General features: G+C 42.7%; 1 long non-coding RNA gene and 1 pseudogene across 1 annotated transcript in view; both read right to left on the reverse strand.

The window, feature by feature from the left end:
- Positions 1-516: 516 nt before the first annotated feature.
- LOC132652099 (uncharacterized) overlaps positions 517-20,345 on the reverse strand; it is a 64,516-nt gene continuing 44,687 nt past the window's right edge. The window contains exons 2-3 of the long non-coding RNA XR_009589588.1: positions 1,132-1,240; positions 517-1,042 (exon numbers count right to left, since the gene is read on the reverse strand). This is a non-coding gene — a long non-coding RNA (uncharacterized LOC132652099). The remainder of the gene's footprint in view (positions 1,043-1,131; positions 1,241-20,345) is intronic.
- Positions 5,656-11,082, reverse strand: LOC110555478 (small ribosomal subunit protein uS5-like; annotated as a pseudogene).

Consider the following 20,345-nt stretch of genomic DNA (forward strand, 5'->3'; position numbering starts at 1 on the left):
CCATCTCTCCAGCCCCTGGAATTATTTTTTAATATTGTTTTCTCCTCACAAACCTGGGATGCCCCAGGTCCCGCCTCTGAGAAAAAGGTATCGGACGGGTCTGATGCTCTTTGGGTGGATGACACCTAAACGAACATCGGTACAAAGTCCCAATTTATTTCTAATATCAGAGATCAGACCTCTACTCTTGCCTGATGCGTCTAAAACAAAAAGGGGGAACTGTAGAGAGCTGCGGAATGCTATGCCTTAAAGATGGAGCTGGTTTCCGCCATCCACCTTCCCGATGGTGAGTGCTCTCTGTCACGAACAATTCCACATTTGGCTAAGGCTGAAGATCTGGCTTGCTTCCATGTATGTGGACCTATCTACATTGCCCACGTGGCACGCCTGGGTTGGCTACCCAGAGGCTATTTAAGCTGTGGGCTGGCTTTCCCCAGGGTCCGAGGATTGTTCAAGGTTCCTGAATAAACTGCATTGAAAAAAAAAAAAAAAAAAGCAATGAGTACTTACCGGCATCTTTTTTTGTTTTGTTTTGCATGTGCTGTTTCCAAAAGCCAATGCAGAAAATAAATAATAATAATAATAATAATAATAATAACATAAAAATGAGAGCTGTTTCAATGCTTAGTTCAATTAAGACGATTTTTAAGTGAAAACACATTGGTAAACGGTTTGAGAAAAACGTTATGGAGGATCAGGGTTGGGCTGAGCCGAGTCTCTGCTTCTGAGCACATCGAAGGCTTGAAGGTTTCCGGTGAATTCTCTGTGCTCTGAATGGAAGCTGCTAGTTGTATAACAAGGCTGTGCTGTTGTAACTGGAAGAAAACGCTTCCCTGTCTCACGGCAGTTCCTTGTGGCATTAATTGTTGCATTATTCAAACATTTCAGTGACTCCAGCCAGCAACCTTAACTGGAAATGTTGAGCGAGTAAGGTTTCTATGTCCTCAACATGCCCCTTTAGTATCTCCTTGAGCTCAGAAGTTAGTCCTTCCGTAGTTCAAATGTGTGTGTCTCCCACAGGGTCTTTGGGTTGAACTCTTCACTGCAAAAACATGACGGTGTTAGACGCTTAGGCCTTTTTTGCTGCATTCTCATGAATTGACGTTAGGAAAGAGGCTCATGGAAGCTCACCTGACCTCACCATCTGCGCAGAGATGGCGTCATCTAGGGACCAGGACGCGGGATCTCATCACCTACCGAGGCAGGAGTGCTTTGATCCTGGACTTGGCAGCCTCCAGAACTGTGAAAACATCCAGATGATTAAGGCAGACTCTTCAGGTGGAAATGTACTGAAATGACGACACCTGAAACCCTGGACCGTGATTCTCAGGAAGACATTCAGGGCTTCAAGAACTCAGAAGTCAGTGCCGTGCCTGGCCTCAGGTGGGTTTTACTGTGTGTGTGTATGTGTGTGTTGGGCACTCTTGCACGCACGGTGCACCTGAACACACACATACAGGAGGACAATGTTCAGGAGTTAGTTCTCTCCTGCCATCTGTGAGATCCTGGAGGAAACTCAGGTTACTAGGCCTGCATACAACTACCTCCTAATGGCTGAGCCAACTTGGAGGCTCCTCCCACAGTGCTTTCTGGCACCATTTCTGTAGCTAACAAGCCCTGTTTCCTTTGAGAGAGTATCTTTACTCAACATAAGAAATTCCAGAAAATCTATAATTTGGGGAAAAAAAATGGTTTACTAGTATTTACCACTATTCTTATCAATATTGTAGAAAAGCAAGAAATGTATTAGAAGTTAGGATCCCCTGTAATCAATCACACCATGCCAGCTCAGTGTCACTAAGTCTTTTTCTGTAACTTCCTCTGCAAATGCATATATATAAATAGCAGAACTTTAAACAACAAGGAAGACCCTCGGAAAGATGCTCAGTCCTCATTCAGAAGGGAAATTGTGACAGACATTGGAAGCAGGAGAAGACAAGGAACAGGACAGGATCCTCCCACAGATGGCCTCTGAAAGACTCTACTGATCAAAGTATGGAAGCAAAGGCTGAGACTCATTGCCAAACTTTGGGCAGAGTGCAGGGAATCTTAGGAAAGAAGGGTAAGATAGAAAGACCTGGAGGGAACAGGAGCTTCAAAAGGAGACAAACAGAGCTAAAAAGAAATGGGCCCTTGGGGCCTTGCAGAGACTGATACCCTAACCAGGGACCATGCATGGAGAGGACCTAGAACTCCTGCTCAGATGTAGCTTATAGACTCAGTCTCCAAGTAGGTTCCCTTCTAAGGGGAGCAGGAGCTGTCTCTGGCATAAACTTAGTGACTGGCTCTTTGATCACCTCCCCCTGGGGTGGTGCAGCCTTGCCAGGCCACAGAGGAAGACAATGCAGCCAGTCCTGATGAGACCTGGTAGGCTAGGGTCTGATGGAAGGGGAGGAAGACCTCCCCTATCAGTGAATTAGGGGAGGGGCATACAAGAAAAGGGAGGAAAAGAGGGATTGGGAGGGGATGAGGGAGGGGGCTGCAACAGGGATACAAAGTGAATAAATGATAATAAATAATTAATTAAAATTTAAATAAACAAATAGAATGACTTAACATATATCTATGTAATTGAAGTAATACTTTTTTGGACCAAAATATTTTCAAACTTCATCCAATACTCTTGAATAATGGTTACAAAATATTTTACTACGTGACTAGGTTAAACTTTTAACTAAAGCTACTATTACTAAGATTTGGGTTGCTTTTCAGGGTTATCTTTTCATTTGTTTTGGTTGACAAAATCTTCTAAAAGGCCAAGAAGATCATTTGTATTTATTTTTTTAAAGCTTAGAATATATATGCCTATTTTAGATGTAGGGTTTCTTCTGTCCATTTTCCGTCCTCCATGTGTCTGGCATCTAGCCAGACTTCCAAGTACCTCTTTGGTTCAATCGGATTGAGAGGCAGAATTAAGGGAAACAGATGTGGCTCTTAGAGGCAGCATGGCACAAGGCACAGAGTCTCAGCTGCTTACATCTTTACTTCTCTCTATGGAGATGCCAGAGATGAGCAGACCAGCAGTCCTGTACTTCAGTCAGCTAGCCTCCTTGAGGGTCCTCCTGGGGAGGTAATCACCAGTCAGCTCCAAGAGTCAATGGGTGACTTTTGAATCCATGACTGTAATTAAAAAGCTCGAGCATCGTTGGTGTAACATTTGGAAGAGAATCTGTGGGCTTGGGCTGTGCCTAGGATCATCTAGTGCCAAGTCATGCTTGTTGACCAAACCTTGACTTGGAAAGCTATGAGGATGGGGGCATCATGGGAGGGTAAGAGCTGGTCTAGAGGGTATTCAGCATGGCTTATTAAGGCACTGGAATTAGTCACCAGGGCTGCAGCTCACAGAGAGGCACTTTGGGTTATTATTGTGTTTGTTTTCCCAAGCAATGGAAACTAATTCAAATATCAATGAGGAAAAAAATTGCAGAACTTTTTAAAATTCCTTTTATAATATTAACTTACCAGGCTAAACAGATCTTTAATATCAGGTAAAAAATAAAAAATAAAATAAAAAGTTGGAAGGTGGGGATAGAGGTCGGTAGAAGAGTGTTTCTTGCATGTGTGCCCTAAATTGAATCCCCAGGAAGGAATGGAGGGAGGAAGGGGGAAGGGAAGAGAACACAAGGGAAGTCTGGGCAGTGATGAGTTCCACCTTGTGGTAGAGGAGTATCCTCAGGTGCAGAGACTGATCAAGATGCACACACCTGGTGTGCAAAAATTGATCAGTGTGCCTCAGTAAAGCTGAAAGATGAAAACGACATGAGTGGTGTCAGTTCCAAAGTTTAAACCAACGAAGGAAAAAAACAAAACAAAACAAGGAACTGTTCACATCAGTGATGCTGAGGATAAAACATCCAGGTATCCACAAGAGGGAATAAGTGAGATAAAATGCCTGTCTAATTAGGGGAAAACGGGTTATCATTTCTGCTCTACAATATAATCAGTGTTGAAACAGGACTTTCCTAACTGTGTCCTAGATTGCAGTGTTGTTATGGTGGCTGAAAATCTCCCCTTCCTCCACTCCTCAGGGCTGACTCATTTGTTTTCTGCCCCTGCAAAGTCATAAATCATCATGTATTAACTACCTGCAATGAGCCCAGTTCTGCTCACCCCCTTAGTATTCATTTATGTATGCAATTGGTGCAAAGATATGGAAATGAGCTATAGGCCTTTCACTTCTTATGTTCACTTATTAATTAGATTGGGGCTTGGGGAAAGGGGATAAAGGTATTCAAAAGCCATTTGTTTTCTTTAGACTGAAGGAACTGTTGAAAAAAAAGTTGTTGAAACATATTAATAAATGATAAGGTAAATGTAAGTAACTGGAAGAAAAGAACAGCCCTGTGGAATGGAAAAGTATCTGAATAAGTTGATCTATGACAGAATACTTTTGTATGAGCTGGAGACAATGAATAAGCACAATTACTGAATGAGGGTGTTCTGCTGGGAGTTGTGGTGAGGTACTGCTAATGGGGAGTGATATTATAGACTTGAAAAGATCAAAATGCTCCCTAAGAGCAATGGAGAGCCTGTATACGTAGTTGAGCAAAGTTATGCCAACCCTACACCAAGCAGACCCCGCAGATCTGAGCACTCGTCAGGAGCCCTCAACAGTGGTGCAGCTGTGTGGTAGCCACATTTGGAACATTGGAGTGAGGAAAAAAAACCTCAAAATTCAACTGTAAGTAGATAATATATAAAAGTTGATTCAGAGCCAGGTGGTAGTGGTACACATCTTTAATCCCAGCACTTAGAATGCAGAGGTAGGCAGATCTCTGAGGTAGAGGCCAGCCTGATCTACAGAGCAAGTTACAAGACACACAGGGCAACACAGAGAAACCCTATCTCAAACTAGATAAGTAGATGGATGGATGGATGGATGGATGGATGGATGGATGGATGGATAGATAGAAAGGTAGATAGATATATAAATAAGTGAATGGATGAATGAATAGATAAATTAATAAATGAATAAAATGTTAATTCCATATTAAAAACCATAATGTCTACATCAGTATTCCACAATTCATGTCTGGGGGTGAGTAGTGTAAGTTCCTAGAAAATGCAGGGTGGGAGCAACCAATGGTTTCCCAACACATGAAACACCAAATCTAATTTCTTTGGCCCTCCAGTCAGTCTACAGAAGTTGACTTCTTTCTCCCTAAACTTCAGCTTCTCCAGTGCTTATCTAGTCACTGGCAGGCTCCCTACCTGTGCCAGTTACCAATCTCTGGCTTTAATCCCAATCAATTCCTGCTTCAAATGTCCATCTCTATAGCAGTTAGGATCTCCAAAAACTCAATAGTGAACGTGTGTGTGTGTGTGTGTGTGTGTGTGTAAGAGAAAGAGAGAGGGAGAGAAAGAGAGAGAGAAATTGATAATATATGGATAGCAATGTATTCTACATTTAATAATAATTAAAGAAGAGGTCATGAAGTTCAGAGGCAGCTGAGACACGGGGAGTTGGAGGGGAGAGAAGTGTTGTAGAATATTTGCTCCCATTATGAACCCTGAGATTGTGAACTGTAAAAACCTGTTTCTCTCTTTTTTTTTTTTTACACACTTAACTTTACTTTATTTTTCTTGTATAAAAATACCTTTATGTGGTAGCCACAGCTGGAGCCTGTGTCCTCTGAACAGAGACTCTGTGTGGGTTTTCACAAGACGATCAGTGAATTCCTGATAAGGAGACTTGGTGAACACAGTCTCTTTACAGAGGTCGGGGGGTCAGGTAGCTGTAGGTCTTGGAGATGGCGTCAAAGGTGGCCTTGACAAAGTTGCCCAGGGTGGCAGTGCAGCCCCTGGCTGATGTGTAGCAGTCATCAATACTGGCCGTCATCAGTATCTTCTTGGGCACAGGAGCAGAGATGATGCCAGTGCCTCTGGGACAGGGATGGAATGCACCAAAACAGAGCCACAGCGGCCTGTCACCTTGCACAGAACAGTGTGGGTCTTGCCAATCTTGATCCCCCAGGAGCCTTTCTGCACAGAAGCAGTGGCAAACTTGGCCAAGATGATAGCCCCTCGGATGGCCGTGGCTACCTCCTTGGAGCAATTAACACCAAGACCAAGGTGACCATTGTAGTCCCTAATAGTGACAAAAGCCTTGGACCTGGTCTGCTGGCCAGCCCAGGTCTTCTTCTGCACTGGCTAAAAACCTGTTTCTAATTGTGGTGTGGCTCAGTCACTGACCCTAGAGCTTTCTATTTACTATAAATATGTATGTATACTGTAAATATTCACATACTGTAAATATGTGCTGTGGCTCAGCCCTAGCACACACCTTTAAATCAAGAGTTTTCTGTAAACAGGATTAAATAAAGCTAACTCCAGTTCAAAAGGCAGAGCACGAAACCAGCTGACAGGAAGTAAATGTGGGGGAAAAAAAAACAGTGAGAGGAAGTCTGGAGGATGGATAGAGAGATTCACAGGAAATAAAAAGGACAGACTTGAGTTAGAGGGTATTTAAGAGAGTGTAGAGAACGAGAAGGGCTTTTTCCTTCTGCGATATGAGCTAAGAAAAGCTTTTTCCTTCTGGGATGAGAGCTAAATAGGAAGAGCTTTCTCCTTCTGGGTCTTTGGTGGATTAGGAAGATCTCTGCCTCTGTGAGCTCTCAAGTTTTTACCCCAGCAGCTGGCTCCTGAGCCTTCATTGGTAAAATTTAAAGATTGGGTTTTTGTTTAAAAACAACAGAGAAGGGGTTTGGAAATATTCTAAATACAGCAGTCATGTATCAATTTCTTTTTTTGGTTCGTTGGTTTGGTTGGGGGGGTTCTGTTTTGTTTTTGTTTTTGTTTTTCAGACAGGGTTTTCCCAGCTGTCCTGGAACTCACTCTGTAGACCAAGCTGATCTTGAACGCACAGGGATCCACCTGCCTATGCCTCCTGAATGCTGGCATGAAAGGCGTATACCACCAATGCCTGGCCTTGAAATTCTTTAACAACAGCAATTGTTGTTGTCATTGGTTTGGGTTTTGGCTTTGGTTTTGCTTCTTCAAGACAGGGTTTCTCTGGGTAAACCTGGCTGTCCTGGACTTGCTTTATAGACCAGGCTAGCCTCAAACTTACAGAGATCAGACTGCCTCTGACTCCCAAGTGCCAGGATTAAAGGCATGCACCACCATACCCAGACTCTTTAATATGTTTTTAAAAAATAAAAATGTATCTGAGTTTATATACATCAAGATACAAGGTAGATTACTGCCAGTGGTTCATACTCCACGTTTTCACTTCCGTCTGCCTACTCCTGCTGAGTCCTTCAGTATGTCCAACCCCTGCCAGCACTGAGAGCTACCTCACCTACTTAAAATTCACATCTGGTCTCTTGTCTAAAGCATATCTCCTTTTCTTATCCAAGCCAAACAACCTAATACTTTCATTATTATTTGTTATTTAATCAATTATTTGGAAATGTCATTAAAAATGAACTCAATGGCGAGCTCTTCGACCTCCCCTCCCCCCCCACCCCCCGAGGGAGGAGCAGCCTTGCTAGGCCACAGAAGAGGACATTGTAGTCAGTCCTGAAGAGACTTGATAAGCTAGGGTCAGATGGAAGGGGAGGAGGTCCTCCCCTATTAGTGGACTTGGAAAGGGACAGGGAAGAGATGAGGGAGGGAGGGTAGGATTTGGAGGGAATGAGGGAGGGGGCTACAGCTGGGATACAAAGCAAATAACCTGTGATTAATATAAAAAATAAATAAATTTAAAAAAAATTGTGTGGTTAGGAAGATGGCTCAGTGGATAAAGTACCTGCTGTTCAGGATTATAAACATGAGTTCAGAACCAACATGGCTCCTGAACTAGGATAGCACTAATAGACAAGGGGAAACTTCAGGAGGCCTCAACCCAACACACACAGACATACAGACACACACACACACACACAAAAAAAAAAGAAAAAACAAACAAACAAAAAAAAACCCTACAGTCAACTGAAGAATGCTGACAGCAAAAGAAATCATTTTCCCCAGAAAAGAACGCACCAATTGATTATCCACTACCAAATGGTCAGCCCTGAAAACATACATATAAGTAACAGTATGCAGACTGAGCAGGTTGTTTTTATGTATATAGAAATAGAATATATATATATATATATATATATATATATAAACAATTAAAAAAAAAGGAGGCCATGAATTTTAAAGAAAGGGAGTGAGCTTGTGCTTGAAAGGGTTTGGAAGGGGGAAAAAAAAAGAAAGGAGGAAATAATCTAATTATAATCTCAATTTAAAAAAATTACAAAAAAAAAAAAAGAAAGAAAGCCAGATGTGTAATCCAAGTACTGGGGCAAGATGGAAATGAGCAAATCTTTGGGGCTTGCTGCTCGTACTAAAAGCTGCAAGAGGACAGACTATGTAACATATGAAGGTAGGTCTGTTAGAATAACACCTGACTTTTCAGTGGAGACTAAAAGCCAGAAGGGCCTGGACAGATGTTCTATAAACATTAAAAGACCACAAAAGCCAGCTCAGATAACACAGCACAACTTTTGATCACAATAAAGACATTATATGATGTAACCAAACTTAAGAAGTATCTGTCTATAAATTCAGCGTTACAGAAAGGCACTAGAAAGAAAACTTCAATCTCAAGAGGCTAACCACACCCAAGAAAACACAGGAATTAATAATCTCAGGCAAAACCTACACCACCACAACAAACTAATGGGAACCAGCAAAGACTGCTCATTGATAACTCTTAACTCCAATGGTCTCAATTTTCCAATAAAAAGACACAGACTCACAGTATGGTTGCAAAAACATCCATCCTTGTGCTGCATCCAAAAAATAGGCCTCAGCATCAGTGATAGACATCACCTCGGGGTGAAAGGATAGAGAAGGACATTCCAAGCAAACAGACCCAAGAAACAACGCTGTGTAGCCATTTTAGTATCTGACAAATTAGACTTCAAGCCAGTCCCCAAAGGAAAAAGCCACCAAAGAAAGATTTCAATTCTTAACATCTATGCACCAAATGCAAGGTCACCCATGTTCGTAAAAGAAACACTGCTACAGCTAAAATCGCATGTTGACCCTCCCACACTGGGGACATCAATACACAACTCTTGGCAATAGACCTGCAATCTCAGACAAAAACTAAACAGAGAAATGCTAGAGCTAAATAATGTCCTAAACCAAATAGTCCTAACAGATATGTACAGAACATTAAACACAGAAGAATGGAACTCCCTCCAAAACTGAACACATACTGGGTTGAACAAAGCAAGCCTCAACAAATACTAGAAAACTAAAATAATGCCCTGCATCCTCTCTGACCACAGCAAATTAAAGCTGGGTATCAACAACAGAAAATATACAAACTCACGGAAACTCAACAACTCACTGCTGGATGAAAAATGAGTCCAGACAGAAATTAAGAAAGAAATCTTAAACATTTTAGAAGGAAGCAGAAGGAGAGATAAAAGGGTGCACAAAGATCTGTTGAATCCCCCAAGGAATGGACGAAGAGAGGGAAGACAGCCCATGGCAGGTTGACTGCTACCAGGCTGATGCTGAGAACGGGAAATGGGAACTGTAGTACAGGCAGGAGAGTGAGGACCACCCAGCTGGTTCCCAGGCTAGCTGGCCAGCAGGTGGCCAGGTAAAGAGTGTCTCGGATTGTTGGCAGCAGAGAGAAAAAGATCAAACGTCTTTTTTTCTTAATGTGTCTTGGTATGTTACTAAGGCCACCCTCAAGCTCAGTCCTCTACCTCAACTATCTTCTTTCCTGTTGGGCATGGTGGTTAGAATCTTCGCAGTCCTGGAGCTAAGGAAGAAAGATTTTAAGTTTGAGGCCAGACTGGGATGTACTTACAGACTAAACGTAGCTTCCATAGATTTCAAGAAACATGCTGGAAGAGAACGCAGTGCCATTAAAAGGGGATTGTCATTAGTGTGTGCTATGCTTTTGAGAAGGCCCTGCTTAGTGGTAGAAGATTATAGCATTGTCTATCAGTGTGACGAAGAGACAGACAACATCTGTTCCTAGATTCATATAGTCAATGCACATTCTCATAAACCACACGGAGGCAGCTCAGACAACAATTCCTCATAAAATGATGAAAGACGCCTCTCCAGTGACAATCATTAACGATGAGACAGGGAAGCTAATGTGTGAATCCAATTTAGAAGACAACTTTCTTATCTTCCTCGTTTGATCATTCCTCTGCTCTACCTCCAGCTCAGGTGTGAGCCTTGCAAGTATTTGCTCTGTGTTCTGTGCAAGACGCCATACCACTGCCTCTATTTAGAGGCTTGGATACACGTTTTTGTTTGTTTTTGTTTGAGACGGGGATTCTCTGTGTAACGTTGGCTGTCCTAGAACTCACACTGTAGATCAGGCTGGCCTCGAACTCAGAGATAGGCCTGCCTCTGCCTCCCAAATGCTGGGATTAAAGGCGTGTGCTACCACCACCAAGCTTGGATATGTATTTTTAACAAAATTGATTTTAATAACTAAAAAACTGCCCAGAGCTTCATGCAGCTTGCATCTAGTAAACAATATTGCTAGTATTTTACATAGTGTGAGAATGTTTTTTATAATTAACCAATAGTGCCACATTGTTATTGACTAAAGTCCATACTTGATTCAGAATATCTGTTTTTCCAAAATGCCCTTTGTCCCTCCCAGGATGCTGTGTGTATGCCAGCACATCCTGCCACCATGGCCTTCCTGGGCAGAAGTCTCTGACTCTCTTGCTGCGGAGGATCTTGGCCATCTTGAAGACTCCCCTTCAGATGAGCTGTCCTATAACTGGGAATTATTCTGATGCTGTTCTCATGATTACACTCTGGTCCTGTGCTTGGAGAAGGAAGAGGGCAGAGATGAACTTCTGTTCTTACCCCAGCATAAAGGATGTAGCTGTCTACTTAACACTCCTTGGATGCTGTTGATCTTGGCTGCCTGGCTAAAGTTATTTGCCAGTTCCTCCAGAGTGAAGTTACTCAGGTTTTCCTCTTTCATTTTTCCCCTTCCTATTGTCTATCGGAGACACACTTGAGGAATCGGGAGGCTTCCTGTGAGCAACAGCCTCATACTTTCACCTCCGCAGCCAGGAGCTGCTCCCATAACTCTACCATCCCTACTTGATGTCTTACCCATACACTTAACGTATATTATACTGGCAAGCTGGCACGTGATGTTTGAGCTCACTGACAAGCGGCCTCTGTAGCATTGTTACCCCCACCATTGCCATTTCAGACCCAGGCGTGTTTGCCTCAAAGTGTCCCCCAAAGCCCCGTGTCTGGAGATGAGCTGGACTCCCTAACTCTCTGACAGAAAAGAAAAAGAACACCAAAACAATCCAATAGTAAAAATGTTTCCTTGAGATCAGCTGAAAGGTAAGAATCTTTCTAATTGTGATTACTACTGTTTATCATGTAATATAGAGCGCCTGCAACTCGAAAGAGGAGCTGGAAATTCAGCCACGGGGAGTTCATCTATGGAGAGGGTAGAGAGAACCCTTTCAACTGGGAACTCCAGCTGACTGCCTCAACTTCCCCGTTTTGTTTCTGCTAGGTGTCCTGGGTTTCCAATTTGATGACGTGTCTGTATCTGTTGTTATTTGTTCTTTTACTTTGAAGCTTTCTTTAAGGAGACAGCTCCCTGCTGTGTCCATGACTCTCTCAACGGGAACCCCAGCTACCTGCCTAAGTGTGGGCTTCCCCAGTTATTCCTGCTGAATGTTTTAAACACCCAGTTTGGTGATGTTTTGCTATCTCTGTGTCTATTTAACACTTGCTGTTCTTCCTTTTACTTTGACATACTATATACTTCAAAAATTCACATATTCTCATAGATCATTCTCCAGGCTACACAGATACCCTGAGACTGTTATCCAAAATCAATCCTCCCCAATGAAAAAGGACAGTGAGAGAGAGAGCATATTAGGTGGGGCATGCTGAGACTTGGAATGTGAATCAGGAATTCCAAGCCAGACTCAGTGAATAGCAAGCTCAAGGCTCACCTGAACTGTATGAGACCCAATCTGAGAAAGAAGAAAAAAAGTGAGGGGGGGGGAGGAAGAGCAGGAGGATGGGGATAGAGAAAGTAGAAAGAGGAGGAGGTAGAGGAAGAGATCTGTTCCACCCCCTTGAAGTGGACTATCTAAGTGTATTGGCTGTAAGCTGGAAACAAGGCGAGCGAGCACTCCAACTCCAGCCATGCCTGCATTTCCTTGCTGTCATGATAAGATCCCGCTCCTTCGTCTATGTCTCCAGCATTGTCACCTATTTGAACTTGCTCACACCGACCACCTGATGTTGAAAGCTCCATCCCAGACTTTTCTCCTAATGGTTCCGCAGACAACTCTGAAACCCTGCGGGTTCAGCCATTAGTCATCAGCTCTCTCTGGTAACATTACATTCCATGTAAGCTCTTCTGCTAAGGAAACATTCTTGTTTTCTTCTCCCTGGTCTCATTTCTGACGTTATCCTAAAAGGAATTAATTTTGATCGGCATCCTACACTCTCCTGTCTGTCCTTCTTAGTTAACACCAATAAATTTCTCCTTAGACACAAGGTAGGAGTGATGAGAACTGCATGTCTTATTTGAACTCACTCCCACGAGTGACTTCTCTCCCTTGTAGCTCTTGCCAACGTCTGCCTGGTCAACCCAGGTTTCCATTGCCTTCCTGCTGCTACTGTTGACTCCTGGGCTGCAATCTGGTGAGTGGGAAGCTCCTCCCACCTCCCACAGGGAGCCAGCAGTGATGTAAAGTTTCTGGCCATACCCTCAGCACGATAAGCCACTAAGCGAGGAATGTCTTGAGATGCTTTGTGAGAAGTTCAGGAGTTGTATGGAAGTTCTTTAAAACGTAGGGACAAAACAAAATGATATTTGTTCTTACACCATCCAATTTAACTTCCTGCTAGCATAAAATTGTTATATATAAAGTTCTGTAAAATATGAAAAATTCATTTACTCTCTCATGAGAGACTCCTCTGTTTTGTGGAGAGGCTTATTGATCTTCAGTGTTTTTGTTGAAGTGGCTCAAAAGGGCATTAACTGTTGGAAGAAATGCTGAGTGTGCTGAAATATCACAAATCCAGTCCATCCAGAGCTTACTAAAACCATGACTCCTGTGCTGGGTAGCCTTACTCACCTTGACACACAAACTAGAGTTATTTGAAGGGACAGAATCTTGGTTGGGAAAGAGTTTTTATAAGATCCAGCTTTGAGGCATTTCCTTAATTAGTGATCAGTGGGGGAGGGCTCAGCCCATTGTGGGTGGTACCATCCCTGGGCTGGTGTCCTGTGCGCTATAAGAAAGCAGACTGAGCGGGCCAGGGGAAGCAAGCCAGGAAGCAGCACCCCTCCATGGCCTCTGCATCAGCTCCTGCCTCCAGGTTCCAGACCGTTTGAGTTCTTGCCCTGACTTCTTTCAACGATGAACAGCAATATGGAAGTGAAAACCAAATAAGCCTTGCCCTCCTCAACTCGCTGTTGGTCATTTTGTTGCACTGCAGCAGTAGAAACCCTAAAACTACTCCTGAAGGTCATGGTGGTACACATCTACAATCCCAGCGCCCCAGAAGCTGACCCTGGGCTTTGCCAGCATTGTGAAGCCAGCTAGTTTAGCACAGACCGTAGCTTCAAGACACTGTCTCAGAGACATCCAACTAAGGCTGTGCCATCAATTGGTGCTGGTCAGAGAAGCTTCTTTTGGTAGTGGTCATGGCGACAGCAAAGACTCACTGCTTGACAAAGTGATGAGGATAAGTGATTGTTGAATACTCAGTCATGCCTCCACAGCATCAAGGAATAAGGGGCAGAAAGAACGCAGGAGTTAGAGGAAAGAAGGGGCCAGGTGGAAGCCTGATTTACAGGAACAATGATCCACTGCACTCTAACTCATAGCATCAGGGACTATGTGTGCAGAATCTGTGCAAGACTGGGCCAGTCAGTATTGTGTTGGAGCAGTGAGAGGCTCACGGAGTCCTGCCGTTCCCTGACTCATTGGGTCACCAGAGAAAAAGACATGGAGGTGGAAGGGGGGCTTGTTGGGAAAAAGAAGGGGATTGGTGACAGTGGGAGGGGGACAAGAAAAAGTAATGAGGGGTGGTTGAAATACATTATGTTCATATATAAAAGCGGCATGAATGGTAGTCATTATTAAGTATAGTTAATATATGCTAATGAGAAACATTTCTAAAGGGCTGGGGAATGTAATTCCCTGGCACAGCCCTTGCCCGCGCGAGGCCCTACCTTCAATTCCCGGCACAGCCAAAAAATAAACGGGTCCTCCAGAACCTAACCGCTCTCACTTGCAGATTCGTTCTTTGAAAAGTATTTCTTGGTGTATGCGAAATACTCAGCCATTCCTGTAATATGGGAGTGGGTTCATGGTCTCACTGTGTAGCCCTGGCTGGCCTGGAACTCACAAAGACTTGCCTGCCTCGTTCTCCCCTCGCAGGGCTGGATTAAAAAGGTGACCGCCCTGCCAGCCTTGCAGCAGCTCTTCACCTGCACCAACATGACATTCCATGTTTACGATTATTTTGTAACTTTCCTCGGTGAATGTGTATTACTGTCGTTACAAAGAGAAGACGATCCAGGTGGTGTGTGTGGTCCACTCCTGTGACCCCAGCACTTGGGCGATGGAAGTAAGGAGGATCAGGAGTTCGAGGCCAGCCTCACCACCTTAGTTCACATGAGACCCTGTCTTGAAGAAGAGAGCCGAAAGGGGGGGAATGGAAAATAATAATAATAAAAAATAAGAAAGTCAGTGTATAATTATATTTTCCTCCAAATAACACCACACATAAAAATAAGCAGTTTTCAAAATTGTATAAAACCTGCCACCAAGCCTGAAAACCTGAGCTCCATTTCCAAATGGTTCCTGAAAGTTGCCTACACGCATGCCATGGCACACACAGGACGTTCATGTATTACATGCATACATATATACATACATGTATTAAAAATGTTAAAGTACTAAAGTACACCTGTTCACACTCTTCTCCTACACAAGTAGAATGTTTTCGCGATGGTGAAGAAATTTAACGTTGTAGACGGAGGGACGGCTCCGCAGCTAAGGGCAGAGCATCTGTGCCCAGTTCACAGCACTCGCATGGGGGTTCACAGCCATCCCTAACTCTCCCTCTTCTGGCCTCTGACGCACAAGGCATACATGTGGTGCACATACGTACATGCAGGCAAAACACTCATACACATAAAATAAATGAATACGTTTAAATAAAAAATAATTTTTTTAAGAGAAAAGTAAAATGAATTCATTATACAGTCTATATTTAAATTTACTTGATTTCCCAGATATTTTCAGTGTATTGGTTTGTTTCTACTGCATTCCTGGAATAAATTTAAAAATTAAAATTAAGCCAGCCAGGCAGTGGTGGTGCGCACCTTTAATCCCAGCACTCAGAAGACAGAGATCAAAGGTGGCCTGGTCTACAGAGTGAGTTCCAGAACAGTCAGGGCTACACAGAGAAACCCTGTCTCAAAAAAAAATTAAATGCAAAAAGAATAAAGTACATTTGATCAACTCAGTATTCCTTCATGATTAAAATTAATCCTCACCAGATGAAGACTGGAAACAATTGCCTACCAACACGTGTGTGTGTGTGTGTGTGTGTGTGTGTGTGTGTGTGTGTGTGTGAAAAACTTTAATAGCATATATAAAAGGAGCTATTAGGCAAAGCAATAATACAAAAAAAAGATTAGTGCAGTATTCTTTTAAGTTGGGTAGAGTGGACAAGCCTGTAATCCTAACGCTTGACTTATGAGCCTGAGAGATTAAGGCCTGAGAGGTTAAGGCCAGACTGGATTATACAGTGGGCTCAAGACCAATGTGCTACACTACAAGAGCCTGCAGCAAAAAAATACAAATAAATAAACTCTCCTTTAAAAAATCATTTATTCACAGGTAGCATGAATGTATCATGCACAGAATAACCAAAACAAACAAACAATCCTTACGCTATCAAAATTTAAAAGAGAATTTACAACATGTCTAGATACGAGTTCAACATAGTGTGTTTATATATATTGACCAAAAAAAAAATAAAATAAAATAAAACCAGTAGCACAAACAAAAGTGCCACAAGATTAGTTGTATGGGCATCAGTTGTTAAAGGATGTGCTAAGGGGCTGTAGAGATGGCTCAACAGTTAAGGGCACTGTCTGCTCTTCCAGAGGACCCGGGTTCAATTCCCAGCACCCATGTGGCAGCTCACAACTTTCCGTAACTCTAGTTCTAGATGATCCAACATCCTTACGTGGACATACCTGCAGGACAAACACCAATGCACATAAAATAAAAATAAATAAACGGTTTAAAGGGGAGGGGCTACACTGACACTGAAAACCTGGACAGCTCTTGCTGAAAAATAAAAGTACTTAAATGAAGAGGTACATTAAATTATTCATTAATAATTTAATATTAATGATAATTTAATATTAAATTATTATTAATACTAAATTATTCGGGCATCAGTTCTCCCCAGTTTTATCTATAAACCAAGTCTTATCCCAATCATCCAGCTTCTGTCATTGAAATAAGGAGTTTGTTCTAAATTTTATATGGATGTGGAGAAGGTGTAATGAGCGTGTGAAGGAGGGAATTTTGGCTGGCCATGCTCCAGCTGAGGAGCTTAGAAGTGTTAAAATGGGGTGGTGAACAAAGACAACAACAAACCAGTGAGACTGTTACATTGTCTCAGCAGGAGACAATTGTACATTGTCTAACACAGTGTGACACTCAGGGGCAGCTGGCACTCAGCAAATGACCCAATGTCCTGCCCCGGGGAGCACAGACACCTTCTGCCCTCTGGGCCCGTGTCTGCTCAGCCATTCCTCTCCATCCCTTGTTTGCATTTTCAAGGTTTCTTCACACGTGCTCAATGGTTTTTAAAAACTATGTTTACCTGCATGGTCTTGGTAATTAGTTCATTCAGTGAATATGAACTCCGGTAATTTTACTTTCCATTGACAGGATCTCATTTTTAATCCTATTTGGTTTTTTTTATACCTTTTGTCTCACTTGAAATCTATTCTTCTTTTTGTCATCTTAAACATTTTGGCGAATGTCAGATTGTTCCAATTCTGAATACATTTGCATAAATTTGTTATTTTAGCAGATTTACCACTTTGAGCTCAGCCTGGTCTACACAGTGAGTTCCAGATGAGCCAGGGCTACACAGTTAGAACCTGTGTACATCAAAATAAGATGTAGGTGTATTGTTTTCTTTTTTCCTTCTGGTTATTTAGTCAATAATCTCCTGTATGTGGAATTTTGAGGAAACATTTTGTGTTTAAAACCAAGAGGGAATCAAATTTCTCCTGGCTGACTACCCTACCAACACCAGAACCTCTTTCCAAGCCCTGAGTAAGGAACAGATCTTCCGTTAAGCTTGCTAAGACTAAGTGGGCAGATTTTTTTCTATTCCCCATAGCCAGGGCAGATGTGAGCTAGACACTCATTCATGATACTCAGTCCAAGCTGTTCTAATTCATAGGCTCTGATGATCCCTGGACATACCCTGTGGGTTTCACCTTCTCTTGGTTATACTGTTACTGTTAATTTAAAAGTATGTTAATAATGATTATTATTAGCCCTATAATTATTACGACGGTATTGTCTAACTCTTTATCGCAATCAATAAAGACATAGACACCTGATAGATTTTAGAATAGCCTTATTTATCTTACCTGGGGCAGGGTAGATACTAACCCTATAAACTACCTTTACCTCCCAGCTTGCAGCCCGGCCAGTTGTTCTAATCATCTCTGTCTGGGCTACATCCCATCCATAATTCCATAAATACTTGCTTATTCTCTGATTTAGGAATTCTCTCATTTGGCCGTTTCTTCCACCCATGCTGTTCCGACTGAGTGCTTCTTCCTCCTCCTATATCTCTCTCTCTCTCTTTCTCTCTCTCTCTCTCTCTCTCTCTCTCTCTGACTCCCTGATTCTTCTGTCCCCCAAAACCTCAATCTATAGCCACACCTATCCCATCTCTCTGCCCAGGAGTGTTGGCATTTTATTGGCCAAACAGAAATAATTTCTTAGGCGAGGTTACAAAGGTCATTTTGAGGTGCATGAGTGTCTGCTCGGCTGGGCAGCAACCGTATCTTGGGGGCCAGTAATCAGCATCAGAATATATAGCACCAAACCAACCCCCAACACTATACTTTTGATTTTTCATTTTCCTTTGTTTCCTAGTGATTCTGGTCCTTTGAGCTCCTCTCCATATTTATAAGGTGGTCCAGTTCTATGTTCATCAAGACTGTCACCTTGCTGAAAGCTCAAGGTTTCTTTGTTTTTGTTGGTTTTTTTTTTTTTGAAAGATCTGTGTGTTATCTACTTTCCTGTGACAAGTGATGTGTTTAGAGTGATTTATGTCAGAAATGGTGGCTTTTCCTTCCCTTGACATTTCTTTAGACTTTGCCTGAATCATCGTTCACATTTGATGAAGTTCAGACAAAACCTGAAATCTTCCAGTCATGCTGAAACTTATTGTTGAGGTTACCTAAGTAAATATATTAATAAAATCTTTAGGAAAACTAGCTATGAGCCAATGAGATTGGTCAGCACATACACTTGCCTGCCATGCAGCCTGCTAACCTGAGTTCAATCCCCAGGCCCTGTGGTAGAAGGGGAGAACCAATTCCTGCATTTCTCTTTTGATGGATACACACAAAGTGTGGCACATGTATGTCATAATTCTTGCACACATATCACACACACATCACAATGTTTTAATACATTTACTGTTCTTTTAAATGGGCACTGTGTTAAACCCACTCCTAACGACCTATCACCATACCCATAGATTAAAGTGTCTGTCAGTCTTCATCAGAGAAAATTCTGTTTACGGTAGATGGTGATTGACAGCAAGACCAACAACTGGCTAAGATGCAGAGACTAAAAGATTACGGAACACCCAACCCTATACAGGACACCTAAACCACTGCTTCTCTAAAGGCTTGGGTGTTGTTTCAAGAGGGTTGGGGGTGGAGAGTCTACAAGAGCTAGAGGCTGTGGGCAAGGAGAGGTTGTCTCCTGGGTGAAGCACAGCAGCTGCACATCCGAACTCACGGTGGCTGTGAGAACATCACAAGCCCTATGTAAATCTAAACACGGAGAGGGCATTCTGGCATGAGGTTCCGAATCTAACCATGGAGAGTCTGACAATACTTAGCTACAGGAAGAGCATGCGTCAAGTTTTCTAAAAATGTAGTCCCTAGTAGGGCAAGTATGCTCCAGAGAAAGGCTGTGTGTGTGTGTGTGTGTGTGTGTGTGTGTGTGTGTGTGTGTGTGCACAGCACAAATTGGCCTTGATGGAAGAGAAAAAAGACACAAGTTGGATGGTAGGGAAGGTGAGGTGCATGTAGAAAGAGTATGGGAGGGAAGGAATATAATGAAAATATATGCGAAATTCTCAGAGAACCAACTTTTAAAAAGGCCTATTCATTAGCACATGCCAGACAGTCATAAACGATTGATTCATTGGGTTAAAGGTTTAGCACGTGAATGACAGCTTCATCTTTTGTGGTCTGCTTGTTTAGGAGTTTGTGGTTGATTGGTTTTGGTTTCAGGTTGGTTTCGGGTTGGTTTTTGTTGTTGTTGTTTTGTTTTTGTTTTTGAGACAGAGCTTTTCTATTTATTCATGTCTGGCCTTAGAAGTCATTATTGAACAGGTAGGCCACAAACTTTCGCCTGTCTCTGACCCCTGAAAGCTGGCATTGCAGGTACGCGCACAACATCTAGCTCCACACCATAACGCCAGTGCCAATTTCCAGCGCTAATGTCCATGTATGCTCAGGCATCCAGGCATGGCTAATTAAACAGAAGACCAACAACTGCCCTGGTTTGCTCTCCATGCCTCTGATAAAACAGTCTGAACAAAAGGAACTTGGGAGGAAAGAGTTTATTTGGCTTACACTTCCACGCCACAACCCAACATTGAGCATGGAGGCAGGAACTGATGCAGAGGCCAAGGAGGAACCCCGTTTACAGGCCTGCTCAGCGTACCACGACCCATGATCACCTACCACGGGGTAGCACTGTCTGAAGTAGGACGACCCCTCTCCTATCAAGCATTAGTGAAGAAAATGCTCTCCATAGTTGCCTACAGACCAGTGGGGGCATTTTCTAATTGAGGGCCCCAGCTTACGTCAGCTTAAAAAAGTACTGACCTGCACACCATCCCACCTTACATTATTCAAAAATCTATTATAATAATCCTGTGGCCTGTTGGCTTGTAAGAGTGGAGCTACAAGAACTTGATATAGAAAATAGTGTTTGTGTGCTTAATGGTGAAAGCTATGCTATGCCACAAGAGGTCAAACTGATTTGGTTTCCAGCCCATATGGCCTTATG

This window comes from Meriones unguiculatus, chromosome 2 (genome assembly GCF_030254825.1).
Source record: "Meriones unguiculatus strain TT.TT164.6M chromosome 2, Bangor_MerUng_6.1, whole genome shotgun sequence".
In the NCBI taxonomy this organism is placed as follows: Eukaryota; Metazoa; Chordata; class Mammalia; order Rodentia; family Muridae; genus Meriones; species Meriones unguiculatus.